Here is an 18,346-nt window from a genome sequence, read left to right as displayed (position 1 = left end):
TGACAAAAGAGTAGCTTTGGCATCTAAAAAGAGAGTTGCTTTTGTGATGTCATGTTTCAACAGGTATTTGAGGCCTCTAGCAATCGCCCACATCTTTGCTACTGTTGGGGAAGAGGCCAAGCATGGTTGTCCTTCTGCAAAAGAGCGATTAAGAGTGTAAGAAATAGAGACTAGCCCTGTAGAGGCATTCATGGTGCACGGGTCCCAGGGTCCATCTACCAATATAATATCTTCATGCGCATTGACCAGATTAGGGAGATCCAGGGGAGGCTCATGGGTTGGGGCTTGCTGGTTGTTTGGACTCGGAAGCTGCAATTTGCAGTATGAGTTGGCTCTTCTGAGAACAACCGATGGAACTGGGTTTTCACTGTTGAAGATTGTAGCATTTCTGGTATCCAGATAGCACGGAAGATGGAGATAATGTGTGCCAGAAAAACCTTTCGGTCTTCTTTTGCTACTACCATTCCACTGTAGGTGCACCACCAGGTTAGGACATCCCTGGAGCCTGACATTAGGAAGGCTTCAGGGTTGAAGCCAACATGGGCTTGTAACCAAACTGCTCTTGTGAACGGGCATTGTAGAAAGAGATGGGCTTGAGTTTCAACTTCATCTCCACAGAAAGAACAATTTACTTCATTGTTTCTAATGGAACTCCATGTTTTTGATTTGGTTTTGACTGCATTATGTAGGAATTTCCATATGAATAATTGACACCAAAAAGGAGCCTTGTTTGACCAAATCTTTGTCCATTTGATTACAGTTGCATCAGCCTGCACACCATCTTGTAAGAAGGCCAAATAGGCTGATTTTACTATGAAGTCCCCATTGCTCGAGATCAGCCAAAGAAGCCGGTCCACAGAGGCTGGGCTGTTGATGTGGATACTTTAAATGGCTTCTACTATCTCTGGTTCAAACCACTCTAGTAATTTATCGTTGTTCCAGCCTATACCTTCTATTTAAAAGTCTTTAACTTTCATGGTGTCGTGGGGAATGATTCCTTTCTTGGGTCTCGGCGTATTATCTGATATTCCTGGGATCCAGAAATCCTTCAGAGCATCTATTGTGTCACTTGTCCCTACTTTCCAGCAAGCATGCAGTTTGAGTTCTGCTGTTAGTTTTAGGGAGCATTTCCACCACCATGAGCTGACTGTCTACCCTTGCATTCAAATATGCTATTCTTCTTCTAGTATTTACCTTTGAGTTGGAGGGCCCATAGGGCATCAGTACTATTTATTAGTTTCCATACCTGTTTGGAGAAGCGAGCTTTATTAAAAGGTTCCATGAGTTCCAGGCCAAGTCCATCTTTCTTGCTGCGACAGATTTGTTTCCATCTAATGTTGTGTCCACCTTTGTTGTCTTTGCTTCCATTCCACCAGAAATTCCTTTGGATTCTGTCAATTCCTTGCAGACTGCTGATGGAAGTAGGGTATTCAGCATTGTGTACGTGGGAATGCTGTGCTACTACCTTGAGAAGAGTTAGCCGGCCAGCTTACACTACAAGAAAAATGGACTATGCCAGCAGTTGCAAAACCGCCGGCTTACCCCTTTAAACTGCCGCCTTAATCCTGAGCCGACAATTTAGTGGTCGCCTACTTTGGCTCTGTCGGCCTAGCTCATGGCTGCCGGCTTAGGGATGAAATACCGCCAGCTTAGTATCCCAATCAAACCATCTACATGCGGACGGTTTTAAGTAAAATGCCGGCTTGATGAGGGACAAAAAGTGGCGGCTTTTAAAAACTGCCGTCTTACATGCTCAAAGTGGGAAGTTAATACCGCCGGGATAGTGTGAAGAAAAACAACGGAATGAGCTGCCAGCTTCTCACAACCGCCGGCACAGACCCATGTTATTTTAAAAAGTTTGCCTATGGCGGCAGTAACGACCGCTGACATAGGTTAACTATTTTTTTTTTTAAATAAATATATATATATATATATATATATATATATTTGTCTTCTTAATATTATCATAAAATTGATTTTGACATCAACAAATTTATCCTCCAATATTTAACTCAATGTTTCAAACCATCGAAATAGTGAATGTAAAATGGACTGTGGATACCTAGGGAAACTAAATGGACAGCCACAATGGTAAACATCGATAGCTCTATGGTAGAAAAACGGGGGAAAGAAAGATTAAGGAAATAATCTAGAAAGCTCATGCAAAGTTGTTGGCTATTGTGCCAAGAGAATCAGCTCTAAGATAAGAAGGCATTGATTCGCCAGTGATTGATGAGTCAGTTAATAATGCCAATTGTTTCTTTACTATTTCACACACTTTTTCTATAGTCTCTACTTTTTCCTTCTCATAAAACAAATACCTTAATCACCAATTATATCATTAGAGCAAACATCAGAGGAAATAGCTTACATGTATGGACAACTCATATAAAATATACTAGGTTTAGTAAGATCCAACTAAATTAGGATTGACTATAATTTTGTTGAGGAGCACATGCTATAAAGAGGAATACAAGATACTAAAGAGCTTGAACGCCTCATCAAATCTCATTCAACTTAACTTGTGCCCTCACTTCTCTTGTAGGGAACGGTAACAATATAGGCGAGATGCATTGGTGGCCATAGCATCTTCAGGAATTTTGGGTCACCAGTCCCCAAAGACTCCTCTTCTTTTAGCCTTTCATTTACTTTGTTGTGTGTATCCCATATGTCTTGTTGAAAGGATAAGGAACACTTCAAAGAAAATAAAATCCTAGTGAGAAGGTATTAAGAGAATCTACAGAATGTGAAGATAACCAATTAGAAGTAACTTAGGTGCCCTCACATTGAATATGTCTTAGAAATGTTTGTGGCACTCTTGGCATATGAAAAAGTTGAGTGAAATCAAAAAATTGTTGTAAACTCTATGTGGCTTTCTCCATTTTCTAGCCTAATAGATAGAGATTTTAATAGAACCCATAACCCACACCTGCAAAGCAACAAAAAACTAACTGAACCAAACACTTTCAAACCTTAAGCTTAAACCTTACCTTCTAGCAGATAGATTGGAAAAAAAAAAAAATATATATATATATATATATATATATATATATATATATATGTAAGAAGGTAAATATAGATCTCATAAAATACCTTCCACCTTCTAACCATGCAACAATCTTGGGGTTATCCACTTCATTAGAAGGGAATACCCTTGTATAACAAGCATGTACACCAGCAAACCAAAATAAATAGCAAATGCATCATCAAGATGTAAATATCATAATAATAAGTTAACTAACTTGCACAAAACCATTCATTTCCTGATCTACATTCCAGATGGCTAGATGCACATAAATATAAAGGCAATAGGCAGAAAAGAGAGAGAATGGTGTTTAGTCTAAAATATTGCCATTTATGTCTAAACTACTCAGATAAGTGCTTATCTCCCTCTCAATGTGCTTGTTTACACCTCTAATTTCTACCAAAAAAACAAAAAAAGGTTACATCTCTGATGGGTTCACTTTATATCTGAAATTTTTGTCTGACCAGCAAGACCCTATTTGCTTGTTAATTGAAATCTAAACCATGTCAAATATTGTGTCTAGTTCAAAACTGCTGCTCTAATCAACTGCTACCTCCATCTTATCTTTCCTTTTTTGGGCTTCAGCAAGCATTTTTGACAACATCACCAACTTAAGGATACGCATGCTGGCAGTTTTTTGAAATCATGGCTCAAAATCACTACCTTATCCCAATCAAGCATATTATATTTCACAGGAGAAGGAGCAAACCTATCATGTGGCAAATGTAAAGTTTAACCCAAAACAGAGTACTTTTACAACTCAATGGGTTTCTATTGGTAAATTATACATGGAGTTTAGAATACATTACCCCTCCCCCATTTAAACATGACAACTAATCAAACAAGTTTATCTTTGAGTCTGAGTGAAAGAACGAAAGAGATGGTCTATGTTGTATGCCAAGACTGCTTATACTCAAACTTAGATTGTCCATAATAATAAATGAAGATGAACTTAACAAAGAATAACAATAATTCTAGTGAAGAAGATAACGACAGAAAAAGAGATTGACATCAAAACTAAGAGAATGACAGTTATACTGCAAACACATATCAACTAAGAAAGCAAATAATGAAAACCTCAACTGAACAACTTAAAGAACAAACTAAGATACAACCTTAAAAAAATACTCTCTAAGGCTGAAATTAAATGTGAGAGAAATTTTAACTAATAACTAGGAAAACAAAACAGTCATAGTTAGCTACCAATAACTAAACAACCTAACATTTAGATACCTACAAATCATGAATTAGCACACACTTATCAAACAATGTAAGATAATTAACAACTCAATCAAATGATTAATAATTATATAAGTAACTATCACAAAACAAAGTAATACTAAAAGAAAGCTTCATCAATATAAATCAAATTCAGTTTAGTGGACTTTCCTGTAGCTGCCAATTGGGAATACTTTAAATTTTGGCTAGGTATTGCATTGAACACACTAAAGTCCATTAATAAATTGCAATCTTGGTGAAGTCCATCTCTCCACTCAATGCCTTCTTTGATAACCTTGAAAACACTTTACCTTCAAATGGATAGAAGCTTGGGTCTAACACTAGGTTAGCTACCCCATTATAAGGTAAGTTCCCAAAATAACAAATATCAAACTTATAATAAAAAGATTTTAACCAAAAGGGAGGAAAAAAGATGAATGAAAACAGGATAGCATGTCCAATTCAAGAAATCACTGCTAAATAGGTGGAGAATTTAGAGGGGACCAGGGCAAATTAACAGTACAGGTGCTGGTGTTTGGAGAAAATCTATAGGTAGTGGATTTGGGGGAGGTGATGAAGGAAAATGGAACATAAATCCAATGCTAGAAAACTAAATATTTAAATAATAAAATTAAAAACTCAGCCATTGCAGGTTAAAGTTTTGGCTGGCTAGCTATTGGCTACCATTTATCATTTAGAATCAAAATCTCGATCAGCGATTAATAGATGTTATAACAACTCACTCAAAGAAAGGTGAAACACAAATAAAAAAAAGAAACAATTGAACCATAAAATGCATAAAGAAGTAATATGGACCCAACACATACCACCATGAATTACTTGGTGGATTTTGGAGAAGTCTGGGACAAGAAATCCTCTATCTCGATGAGCCCAATGCGAAGTCCCCATAACATGGCATCCAATGCTACCCCACACGCTACTGCGCCATCACCGACAATAGGAACATCGAGAGGATTGACAGAGATGGCTACCATCAAAGAAAATTACCCACGAAGGTACAACAACTCCAAGCACATATTTGCACGATCTAATTGCTGGAAACCTTGCCCCTTGCGACATCGTTACATGTTAGGGATTAACGGGGTTCAAATTTAGGGCTGGAGTTGCACAAACGATGACTAGGGCTGCAACTTGAGAGAGAGAGAGAGAGAGAGAGAGAGAGAGAGAGCACCTCTAGTGGATCCGACAATGGCAATATGCATCAGCTGCAAGTTGGGGCGGCAGCCGGCAAATCTCTTCGAAATGAAGAAAGAGTGAAACAGTAAAAAAAAATAAAAAAAAAAAAACTTTCTCCAATATGTTTCTTAAATAATTAAACCGGAATTCCAATTAACCGGTTAGACCCGATTTACCCCCAAAAACTTCATTATTTCAAACTCTTATCGGTGGGTCCTGAAAGACTGCCACCTTACGCACACCTGAACCGGCGATCTCAAATACCGCTGGCATTGCCCAATTTGCTTGTAGTGTTGGGATAGGAGTTTGGCTTGCCAGATTGCCAATCTCTTGTTTACCTTGTCCACAACTTCTCTGTGGGTGTGGGCTACTGTCTCGTTTTTCCCTACCGTCAACCTTGCTCCTAGGTATCTTGAGTGGAAGGATATAATTTTCATGTTCATTAGTCTACTTAACAGTTTTTGGTGGAATCTGTGGGTGTTTTTGCTAAATATGATTTTAGAGTTTCCGTTGTTGGAGAGCTGTCTTGACATTCTTTCAAAGGTGATGAGGGTGCTTTTTATGTTTAGAAGAGATTCTGGAGTGGTTTTACTGGGAATGAGGCAGTTATCCACAAAGAGAAGGTGGGTGATTGGAGGCATGTTTTTTGCAATCTGAATGCCTTGGATATTCCCATCCGATTCTTCTTTGAGGAGCAGAGCCGATAGAACTTGCATTCTTAAAATAAATAGATATGGTGAGATACATTGCCATGTTCAAAGGATCTTCCATTGATTTTGATGAAAAAAGCAGTTGTAGAGATACATTGCCATGTCATTTCACACCACTCTTCGAGGAACCCCATTTTTCTCATTGCATGTATTAGGAAGCGCCAACCCATTCTATCGAAGGCCTTAGTCATGTCAATTTTTAGAGCAGCCCATTTCCTTTTGCCCTTTTGGGTATTCAGCTTGTGGATGATTTCCTTAGTTAAGATGATGTTGTCCACTATGTTTCAGTCCTCAATAAAAACAACTTGTTTTTCTTGGATTAGGTATTTTAGGATGGGCTTCATTTTATTTGTCATCACTTTCGCAATGATTTTGTAGATTGTGTTGTGCTACTTCTGGGCCAGCTCTTTTGGGGATAAAAACAAGAAGGGTATGATTTATTTGCTTTAGCAGCCTTCTACTATAGAAGAAGTTCTGCACCATTGTAGTGATGTCATCCCCTACTATATTCCAATAGTGTTGAAAAAAAAAAGACCATGAAGCCATCCGGCCCCGAAGCTTTGTGAGGGTTCATTTGAAAGAGTGCAGATTTGACTTCTTTTGGGGGTATGGTGGTGAGGAAGCTTTTGTCTTCTTCTGAAATTTCCTTGAAAAGAAGCCCATCAAGCCAAGTTTGGGTAAAGTCTTCATTAACTCCACTTATATCAAGAGTTTGGTTTTTAAGGGAATCTGCAATCCTATGAGGGCCTGAGATTCATTCTCCTTGCTTATTTTGAATCCATTCCAGACCATTCCATCTTTGTCTGAAGTTTGTTTTTTTATAGAAGAAATTGATGTTCCTATCCCCTTCTTTTAGCCAGAGCTCTCTTGATTTTAACATCCAGAGTTGCTCTTCATATTTCAACCTATTGTTGTACTGGGCTTCCAGTTCCTCGTACTTGCTTCCTGGTTGTTGGCTTTCCTCCAAAATGTTGGCTTCCATCTTTTTCAATGTACTTGTGATATTTCCAAAGACCATTTTGTTCCATTGATTTAGCTCTTTTTTTATTGCTCTTAATTTTACTGTTATTCTGTAGGCCCTCGATTCTCTCACATTTCCTTTCCATTGTTTTTGGATAATTTCACTGCACTCCTCATGTTCTATCCACATTGGTAGGAAATGAAAGGGTTTTTTCTCATTGTGCTTTAGGGCCAAGGTGTTGAGTATGTGAGGGTTGTGGTCTAAGTTTACTGCAAGTAGGATTTGGAGTTTTGCTTCATGAAACCAGTCCAGCCACTATGTGCTAGCATAAGCCTTATCTAACCTTTCTCAGACTCGTCTTTTTCCCGATTGGTTATTGGTCCATGTGAAGTAAGGACCAGAGCAGCCTAGATCAAGGAGACCAAAGTGGTCCACAAAGCTCTACAAAGGTTGTGAGATGTGGATCCGACTACTTGAGCCCTCATAATCCGAGCTGGAAGTGATGTCATTAAAATCCCCAATCACTAGTTAGGGAGTGTTTAGGAGATAGTTTTTTTATGAGATTAGGGAGTTCCAGTAAGCTTCTCTGTCACCTCTACTAGGTTGGCCATAGAGGAGTAGGATAGTCCAGCTTAGGTACTAAGGATTTGATTCAACTCTCAGCTCTATGTGTCTCAGGGAGGAGTCAATAATTTTGATTAAAAGCCCATCCTTCCATCCACATAGAAGGCCACCACTTAATCCTCTAGCTCCAATGATTTTGAAATTGTGATAATGGTGTTTTTTTCAGAGAGTTTCGGATCCTGCTCATTTAGTTTGGTTTTAGAAAGAAAGATTATGTCTGAGTTCCAAGTAGAGCACCAGTTTCTCAAGGTTCTTCGAGCCTTTCTTCCCTCCTCCCCCCCCCCCCCCCATATTCCATGCCAAAAGTTTCATGTTATAGTATAAAAGGATATAATGAAAGGCAAGATAATACAAAATAAAATAATGAATTTTTAATATGAGCAAAATAGACAATAGTAGTGCATAAAAGGTGTCGAGTACCTTAATCAATACAGTAGGGATGGTTGTTGCTTGATGATGTTGCTTGTTAGAGGCAGAGTCCCAATTTTCTATCCACGTGGCATCCTCTAAGAGGTTCGAGGTTCGAGAGCAGTTGACGTTTGCTTCAAGTGGGGCTCTCTTGGATTGGTATAGCTTTTTGTTGGTTCACCTATTGGAGAATTATTATTCTTGAGGGCTGCTATCCAGCTCCTTATATAGGATCCATAGCTTGATTCTTTTCCTTCCAGATCCAATCCTTTTTTCTTTTTCAAGAAGCTTCTCTCCACAATAATCATATCCAGCCGAGAAGTCCATCATTGACACTTTGTAACGAGGAGGCATACCTTTGCTTTTCTTCTATTGGGCATTAATTATGACGCAGCTATCTATTCTCATCTCTGAGTCCTGGATTTGTGTTGATTCAATAGCTCCACTTTGCATGAGGTTTGAGGGTCGACTTCCTCTCTTCTTCTTTCAAGTTGGGTTCTGGGTTGACTCGGAGTGCTTCCTTTTAGATGATTCACCTCCCTCGACGGGTTCTTGCTCTTTCACCTGTGAGTATGACTTCCCTTGGCGATGCATTGCTTGCTCCGGTGCTTCTAAGAGTTTTCTCAGCAAGTTCATCCTCTGAGTCTTCATCCGAGCTGACATCCCACCGGATCAATTGAGTTTGTCTACATGTAGTTGGTACAGTCTGGTATGTCGGGAGCTTGAGAAGTTTTTCTAGTTTATAATCAGCTCTTAGTCATTCTCTCGGAGCTTCTAGAGATTGGTTCTCCATTTCTTTGATGACTTCTTCGTGCGGGACTCCAGGTAAGAGTTGCCTGCATTTCTTCCATTGGTGGCCAACCAAACCGCAATAGAAGCACAACTTCGTCAATCCATCATACACAAATCTAGTCCAAGTTGGTTTCTCAATCTTTTTGAGAAAGAAATCACAAGCGCATGCGGATTGCACGTCCACGCGAAGGTTTGCCTGGGGAGACTGAGTATGGAGAGTCAAGTACTCTTCCAACTAGACTAACTAGAAGTTTACAGTTCTTCTAAAAAACATGGTTGCAAGGTGCATTTATGAGTTGAACCCACAAATTTTGATAAAACAGTTAATTTTCTCCCATGCTGATCCCTCACGCCATTTCGCTATCAACATCCAGCTTAAATGAATAAACCAGGGGCCACCATTCAGAACTCGCTGCATGCCTTCCTCTTTGTCGAAAATGAACACCCAGCCTCCGCTATCGCCGTGATTAACTTCTACTCTCGTCATCAGGTTCCATGCATTCCTTACAAAAGTCTTTATGTTGTCTTCGTTCACTTGGATTCATGGGAAGATTCTTCCCCGTAAAGTTTTTGCCACCATGTCAAGAGCTTCTGATGTTGGTTCTATATTTATTTCATAGACTGAGCCTAACAGTGTTGCATGTTGTGCCAGTTCCTCACCTAGCTCAGCGATTTACCTATCCATTAAAATCTCTAGTGCTTTTGTCCTCTTGGTTTTTGTATGATTTAGTGGTTCTGCCATTAAGGCTTCGAAGGAGGGACAGATTGCTAAGGAATCTTAAGAAGTCTTAAGAGCCAGTGGGTTTGAGACCTAATGCCTCTTTACAGCAACAACATCAGCGTGCGAAGTTAGCTCGATATGAGCATCATGGAGGGGTGCAAACAAGAGAGAGGGAAAATGTTCCTCACAGTAGTGTTAAGTGTTTGCAAAAAGGAAAAAAAAATGAAGATAAGTTGGGTATTTGAATTTAGAAAATTTAGGTATTGAATGGTAGTTTCAATCCCTACCCACAAGTTGTTCCCACATCCCTACCCCTACCCATAGAACATCATAGTTGTTCATTGGAAATATCTCCCTTTAGGGGTGGAGCTAGGATTTTCTCTTGAGGGGGCTAAAGACTAGTAAACATAGATAGGAGGGCCAAAAGTTGGTAAACATGGATAGAGGAACCAAAATATAGGTAAGAGTTTAAGTGGGTATTGTGGGGATTTTTCGAGGTATAAGGGGGCGATGGCCCCCCTCCACCACCCTAGCTCTAAATTGAGATCTTATACCAATAAAACATGTACCAACCCCTTACCAACTTGATTCAACACCACACATCTCAGCATGAGACTGAGACCCACCATAAAAGTGGGACCTGCCATGTATGAGATGTGTGGTGTGAGAGTATGCTGGTAGGTTGTTGGAATGACTTTTGTTGGAAGGTGATCCAAACTCCCCGGCTCTGCCCATGTCTCCCTTGTCATTCATGGGGAGATGTTCCCAATACATGACAGTGATGTTCTGTGGGTAGGGATGTGGGAACAATTTGTTAATAGCATAACCGGAGTGACTGAATGGGACTCATTCAAATTTTGACAAATGCCTAACCAAAACCCATCCATAGGATTCAATTTTGAATCTCCCATTACAGCCGGCCAAAGACCTTAGCAACAAGCTTGATGGCACTTTGGTTCACGATGGATGATTGATTGATGGTGCTTGATGCATCCTTAGCATCCTTAGTCCTTTCATTTCTTATGTAATAATCGATCACCCCAAAGACCAAGTAGTGTATTACTGTATTTTACTATATTTTCTCTATAGAATAGAATCCTTGTTTTCCACTCTGCTAAACTATGGAATCAAATCACATAAGTGCAAGGGTTACATGCCATTAATTAATTGTGATTATTTCATGTACATGAGGAGATGTACGCAATCAAAAAGCACCAAAAGCCCACTTAAAAATCAGGGCAGAAAGTGATTGTTATACATTTCATATCTAAATACCTCTCATCCTAAGCTAAGGATCCGTTTGGTTTGCAGTTGGAATTGGAATAGGAATTGGAATGGTCTATTCCATAGCCTGTTTAGTTTAGACAGGAATCAAAATGGGAATTGGAATCAACTGGAATGGGATTTCATTCCCAATGGAGGGTGAGGAAATGGTCATTCCACTAAGAATAGGAATGAGATTCTAATTCCACCCAACCAAACAGTTGGAATCGGAATTGCCCATTCCAATTCTGATTCCAGACCCCTATTCCCATGAACCAAACTGGACCTAAGTATTAAATTTAACTATTATGACATGCACCAAAACCAATGCAAATACTTTTTTTTAAAGAAGCATCTGCTTTATATATCATAGATTTTAGATATAGATCTACCAAACATTGTTTGCTTTCAACAGAATGAAGAGTAAGAGAGAACAAGCCATCTAGGTTCTTTATATGCAACTAGGGGTGACCATCAAAACCGAACTGAACTAATGAAACTGAACTAAAAAATCTGGTTAATCAAAAAACAAAGAGATCAATCGATTAACTAAATGGTTTTGGTTTTCTAAAAACCAGTGATACCAATTTGAATCCAAAACAAAGGCCCCACGGTTTGGTTACCTGAACCGTGAGCACCCCTATCTACAACAACGTTGCTTTTCTTTCAAACAAAGAATAATCACTCTCGTTTTACTAGGGACAAGAATGATATTTCCATTTTTATTTTCTTTTGGTTAAATTCAAAAGAACATTATAGTAAAAACTATCATTTTTACTGCTTGAGTTCCATCTAATAAATAAATCAGTTATAAACTATAGAGAGTGTCATTTTTACTGTTTACTTTCCATCTAATAAGTAAATCAGTTATAAACTATAGAGGGTGTTATAACATGCAAAATATTGGTAAATCCATAATAAATGACCCTTAAACCATTTTTGCAGTTTGAAAGCCAAGCCATCAAATTAAACGATAAAAGTCTGGAACTGGACAGCTTTCCAATTCGATCTTAATGCTTTTATTTTTTTCAGACAAATCAAACATATTGACAATTAAAACCACCATCAAATGGATTTCATGTAAGACTTCATTAAGGACTTATCTTCTTTTTGATGTTAGCATACCTCTATAAACATCGAGTTTTTAATTGCAAAAAGGAGATTAGTCAGAATGTCAAATGTAGCTACTAGTTATTAATGGTGCGTGATTTGGTAGCTCCCTACTGGAGGACAGTTCAGACATCAGACTAGATAGGTTGCTTGGTCGTGTTGTAAGGAAAGAGAGAAAAGATTAGAGTACCCAGGCTATTTTACCCGGTGTGGGCACTCCGATGCTTAAGTTAGCAAACTTGAGTTTTTTTGAGAGCTAGAGAGCTTGAATGCTAAAATCGTGTGTACCCTTCTTAGAAAATGGGGGTGCCTTTATATAGGCGTCGGTTAGCATGATCATCACACACTGCATCTAAGATCCCTAGGAGGATGTGACTTACTGGTCCAAAGTCTTCGAAAGTAGTTTCAGAAGCGGGCTAGGCTTTCATGCCTTATCTGTCACCTCTGAAACAATTGATGTGGGAGCTGACTTCCGGAGGACCCGAGAGTGATAAGACACACACAAAGGAGGTCGACAGGCAAGTCTCGTAGGATGCCACCTAGACCTCAGCCAGGTTGGTAAGTCCTTCGGAGAGGGTCATTCCTCACGCGGAGGTCCCTTCGACAGGTATTGACGTGGTACCATAGGTCGGCCCTAGACAAGGTGTTGCTAGCTGCTCTCCTGAGGTGCCCGAGCTTTATAGGAGATGCTTGGGTTGGTTCCGGGGTGTTCCTCCTTGACTTAGTGAGATCCATAGTTGTTTGTGTGGTGTTGAGGTGTCATGTGGTGGTCCTGTCATGCCACATGTTGCAATGTCATTGGAGGGCCAAATCACCCTTCATCAATTGCCCCCACTCCCGAGATGAGGTCGGTTCAGCGAAGGGAGTAGCTCATTGTAGGTCATTGGCCTGGAATGACTAGTTCGATCAGTTTGTAAGAATCAATCCAGTTTGCTCCCCGAGTCGGAGGAGTTTAAGGGTTGAATGCAACATTACACAAGACTTCGCTATCTTGATTATCAAGGCATAGGAGCGAACTCATCTACTCGAGGAGAGGTGGAGCAGGTACTCTGAGGACATCTACCATAGTAGGGATGTAACCGTCAAGGAGTTCTACAATTCGGTCAAACACCTCAAGAGCAGAGTTCGCCGTGTTGTCCTCAAGAGGGGCTTCAAATTGCGCAATTGCCGCCTCAGGTTGCTCCACTTTCGTAGACTAAAACGCAATGTCCCTCAATCCGGTCCTCGAAGAAGTAGTCAACAAGATCGATGTAGAGCCTGAAACCGAGGTAGAGGACGACTGTGAAGAAGTTAGCCAAGTTTGTATGTCTGTCAAGATGCTAAAAGCAAACTAGTCTTCCTTTGAACCGAAGTACACTTAGATTGTGGTGTTGAAAAGCGGACTGGCCAATTAGGGTAGCGACAAAGTCAAAACACTGTCGAGCTAGTTAGATGGGGGCCGACCTACATAGGTCGGTCGATGTGTCTCAAGGTCGGCTTGAGGGGGCCTTAAAACTAAAAGCGGTTTAGCTTCTCCTTTTTAAGTTTTCTAGGTGAGGTGCTTATAGTGTAGATCTGCTTTATCCTGGTTGCCAAAGTGGGTCAATAAGTCCTTCGGAGGAAGCCACTCCTCACACCGAGGTCCCTTGGACTAGTATTGACAAGGTACCACAGGTTGGCACTGGACGAGGTGCTTCTAGTCGCTATGCTGATGTGCCCGAGCTGTATAGGAGGTGCTCGGAATCCTTCCGAGGTACATCTCATTGGCTTAGTGAGGTCCATAGCTATTCATATAGCGCTAAGTTGTCATGCGGTAGTCCTGTCATGTCATGTGTCACGATGTTATTGGAGGGCAAAATCACCCTTCTCCAGTTACAAATGATCAACTTTTTGTTGGGGTATAAGAATAATTTAAGTTGTCTCTCCTATGAGAAAACTGTCTATCCATGGGGCATAGGCTGCCTCCACGCAAGATGTTGATTCAAATATATAAGCATGTATTGAGCAGCATTAATATTTTTCTTGACAACAAAATTTCCCCTTGTATCTTCACCTCAATTTGGATTTAAGGAGGTTTTCAGCATTCAATTACTTATAAGATTCATAAAGACTTTTGATGGTTTAAAAGTTGAAATTATTATTTTCATTTTATAGGGATGTGCTTGTTAGTTTACTGGTCTATGGCCCTTGATTTTATTCTTGATGTGTAGGATTTTATAGGCCAATGAGAATAGCCAAATGATCGATGGAAGATTTGTTCAAAATAGACTAACATGTATTAAACACTATTTTTCAACTAGTAGGGTTGCTTCCTATTATCTAGAATAACCCAATCTTCCATTAAGAGATTATATACATAGGGCTCCAAGTAGAAGTGGTGCACATGACATATTGAGAAGAATACAACTTTAATTAAGAAATCTCCCTCCTAATTAATATATTCGCTTCTTCTTCACCAAGCACGGAAGTTTAAGGATAACTGTAAGTTGCTGGCTATGTAAGGAAACTCCGATTCGATCCGCCCCCGGCTGGGGGGCATCTACCTCATCCCGATCACAAGGAGAGGTTCACCATGATGGGGGTTACTTCTTTTTTCTGTTCCATTCCGGGGGAACCACCCATAGCTCTCAAAAGCTTAGGGTGGTTGGCCTACGATGCAATGAGTGAGTGGGAAACGGCCCAGATCGTAGGGTGGTTGGCCTAGATCATTTGTACATATAGACTTTTTGGGTGCTAAGATCCAAAGTCGAGAGGGAAATGGCCCAGATTGTACGCTAAGGTCCCTAAGCAATCACTTAGTGGAAAAGGAAGTGATCGAGCGATGACAACCAAGAGGTGGGCTTGGAAGTAGTCATCCTTTGAAGAAAGCGTAATAGCTCACTGGTCTAGCTCCATGGCACTGATATATCCACTTAATATTAAGAATAGAAATTGGTTGGAAAAGGCTCTACCTAGACTATCGTAGAGTTTGGGCCCTATAATTGTTCCATTTCAATTTCCAAGTCCTTCATGAATGCCAAAAGATACTTTTGAGAACCTACCCTCTTTTGTAAGTTCACATTTATATAGTATACTAGTGGGAGTCGTGCGATGTATGGGATGGGACACCCCTTTTTGTCCCTTGCCCTCGTAAATAAGGACACTCTACTTCATTTCCACCCCAACCCTAGTGGTGGGGTGGGTTTGGGGCAAGGAACTCATTTCCCATTAAGGATGGGGAATCCCCAAATTTCTCCACCCTGGGGCAATCACCTAAAAAAATCTAATTTATGAATATTTTACAAAATAGGATTATGGGAATTTTGGGGTATTTTAGGAATTGAATTATGACAATTTGAGGGTACTTTATAAATGAAATTATGGGACCCCAGGATTATAAGAATACTAACAGGGACCCATGTGATGCACGGGATTTGTTAAGTTAAAGATAAACAATAGAAACATGTAAGACTATACAATTGTTTTATATAATAATTAATAATCATTTATATTCGATATACTACTTTTAATAATTTTTTTACAATACAAAAATAACAATAATTAATTTTAGATAAGGTTTTTTATCAAACTCATAAGGAATGGCAATTTTCCCCATTTCCCTGATCCCCGTGGGGATTTATCCTGAATGGGGTAGGGATGGGGATGATTTTCCCCCCACAAGGACAAAGATGGAGAAATTTTCATCCCTGTTGGCAGGGACATTGCAGGGATGGGGAGAGCACTCCTTGCCTCCCGTGGACCTCGATCCCCACCCCATGCGATCCCCGCTAATATATATGTATATATACGCATACGTTTATATATGTATATATGTACACATATATCTATATGTTACTATTTTTAAAAATATGGTTGAATATGTTCGAATCTTTTCTAATAGGATTGTAAACTTTAATTATTTTATTTTTATTTATAAAATAAAATAAAAAACAAAAACATAATGGTTGACATTATAAAGAATCATAGGGAGTTGGGATCCTCGTGGAAATGGGGATCCCTATGGAGATGGAGATGGGGATAATTTTGTCCCCGTTAGCGGGGATGGGGACGGGGGCATGGATGGGGATTTTCACGGGGACAAGGATGGGGAGAAGCTCCTCGTCCCCACCCCCGAATCAAACTAATGAAACTGACCAACCCAAATTCTAGTATTTCTAGTCGGCTTTGGTTTAACAATTTCCCAACCCGATTATTTTGGATCAGTTTCACTTTGGCCATTTGTAAACTGACTAAAATTGAACGACCCGACCATATATATATACAGGAAAGTGGGAAAATTATAATATTTCTTAGGCTAAAATAGTTTATATCATAAATTTAATTTTTAAAATTATTTTTTAATAATGCCTTTGTAATTTTTTAATTTAAACTTAATTTTTTAAGTTTAAATCTTTTAAATAGATCGACCATACCGAAAATTAACCCAAACTGATATAACCTGAGTGACAAACCCCCCAACCTGACCAGGTTGATTTGGTTGGCCAAACAACCTACAACTGAACCGAACTAACCCATGAACAATAGTTTAATCTCCAACAATTATTAAAATTTATAGAGAAAATACACAATAAATTAAATTTAAAAAGCTATATAACAATAGTTTAAACTCCAATAATTATTGAAAATCTTATATTAAATAGCAAAACAAAAATAGATTTAGACATAATTATTGAAAATATATGTATCACAAAAATTAATAAATAATTATTGAAATACAATAAATATTAATTTTAATATAGATAAATATATAATAAATAAAGTTTAAGTTTAATTATTATTAATAAACAATAATTTTTTAAAGTTATTTTCTAGAACTATTAATTGGTATAAATGAAATTAGTTATTTACAAAATTATTTATTTATTGAAATAATGTCATTATTTAAAATTTAAAATATTAATTACTAGTTGAATGTAATAGTCCATTAAAATTATAGTACTATTAATACATAATTTTGTTATTTTAACTATTTACAATCTAGTTATATTAAATATTTCATTATTTAACTAAATATTTAAAATCTTAATCTATTTATTATAATTGAAAGTTACTCAGTAACTATATAAAATATAATATTAATTGATTTAAAAATTTAATTTTAATATTTTTGTTATTCAAGATATTTAGTTATTGAAATATTTAAATAATATTTCATTTTTAATATTAGATTTTTATTATTTGAATAACATTTAGATTGAATAGTCTAGAAAATCATTATTTATATTATTTGAACATAATTTTGTGATGAATTTTGTAAAAATAAATAATTATAAATAATATGAATGTTATTAAATAAATTATAATTAATTTTTGTCTTTTTAAGGAATATTTTAATGTTATTATATAATTTTGTGAAAAGAATTAAATAATTACTAAAATTTTTAATTCAAACTTTCTTTAGATAGATGTGAATAAAAAGTGGGGGAAAAGATAAATAAGAATTAGAGATAATTTACTAAAGAAATTTTCTACTAAGTTAGAGATAACTTTGAAGAAAGTTGGTGAGTGAGTGAGTGAGTGAGAAACGGTCATATACTAAAACACCCCCTATAATTTCATGGATTTACTAAAATCTAACCTATAGCTTGTATTTTACTAAAACACCACTATAATTTGTAATGGATTTAATCAATCTTCCATTGGATGACAATGGAAAATGACAGTGTCGACCTTAATGTTCATTTAAATAAATTAAATCAAAAGAAAATAAAAATACCATTTTTGCCCTTAATAAAACATGGACAACCACTCTATTGGCTATATTTGGTTAACTTTATTTTTTTTGTATAAAAAAATGTTAAGGCTATTATTGGAATAAAAAGTCATAGGCCTAATGGAAAAACAAACACTCCTTAATGAAAGATTGATTAAGTAAATAAGTTGTAAAATATATGAGATATTTTAGTAAAATGAAAACTATAAGGTTGGTTTAAGTAAATATGTAAAACTATAAGGTGTGTTTTAGTAAATGACCCTAATAGAAATGCATAAGAGTATACAACTATTTTATATTTTCAACTTTTTAAATAATTAATAATTATTCATATTTTATATACTACTTTTAATAATTTTTTTATAATACAATAAAAACAATAATTAATTTCTGTTAGGATTAGTCATCAGATTTAGGAAATTGACCAACCTGATCAACTCGACTTGAGTTGGTCGGTTTTCTAGTATTTTAGGTCGGCTTTGGTTAAAAAATTTCCCAACTCGAACAAATTGGATCAATTTTGCTTTGACCATTTGTAAACCGACCAAAATCAAATGACCTAAAAATTGATAAACATTAGTATTTTAAAATTCAAATATGAAAAAGTGGGAAATTTCTTTATTTC

At 37.6% G+C, this 18,346-nt stretch overlaps 1 long non-coding RNA gene across 1 annotated transcript; it reads right to left on the bottom strand.

Annotated features, from left to right (window-relative positions):
• Window positions 1-2,309: 2,309 nt before the first annotated feature.
• On the bottom strand, window positions 2,310-5,575 carry LOC148846740 (uncharacterized). The gene is made up of 4 exons (XR_016100391.1): window positions 5,436-5,575; window positions 5,071-5,313; window positions 2,786-2,929; window positions 2,310-2,694 (listed from the first exon to the last, which is right to left on the bottom strand). It is a non-coding gene; the product is annotated as an uncharacterized LOC148846740 (long non-coding RNA).
• Between the last annotated feature and the right edge of the window lie 12,771 nt (window positions 5,576-18,346).

Source organism: Nelumbo lutea, chromosome 6 (genome assembly GCF_056320005.1).
Source record: "Nelumbo lutea isolate HS-2025 chromosome 6, American lotus-T2T, whole genome shotgun sequence".
Classification (NCBI taxonomy): Eukaryota; Viridiplantae; Streptophyta; class Magnoliopsida; order Proteales; family Nelumbonaceae; genus Nelumbo; species Nelumbo lutea.
This window is presented reverse-complemented; position numbering and strand designations above follow the sequence as displayed.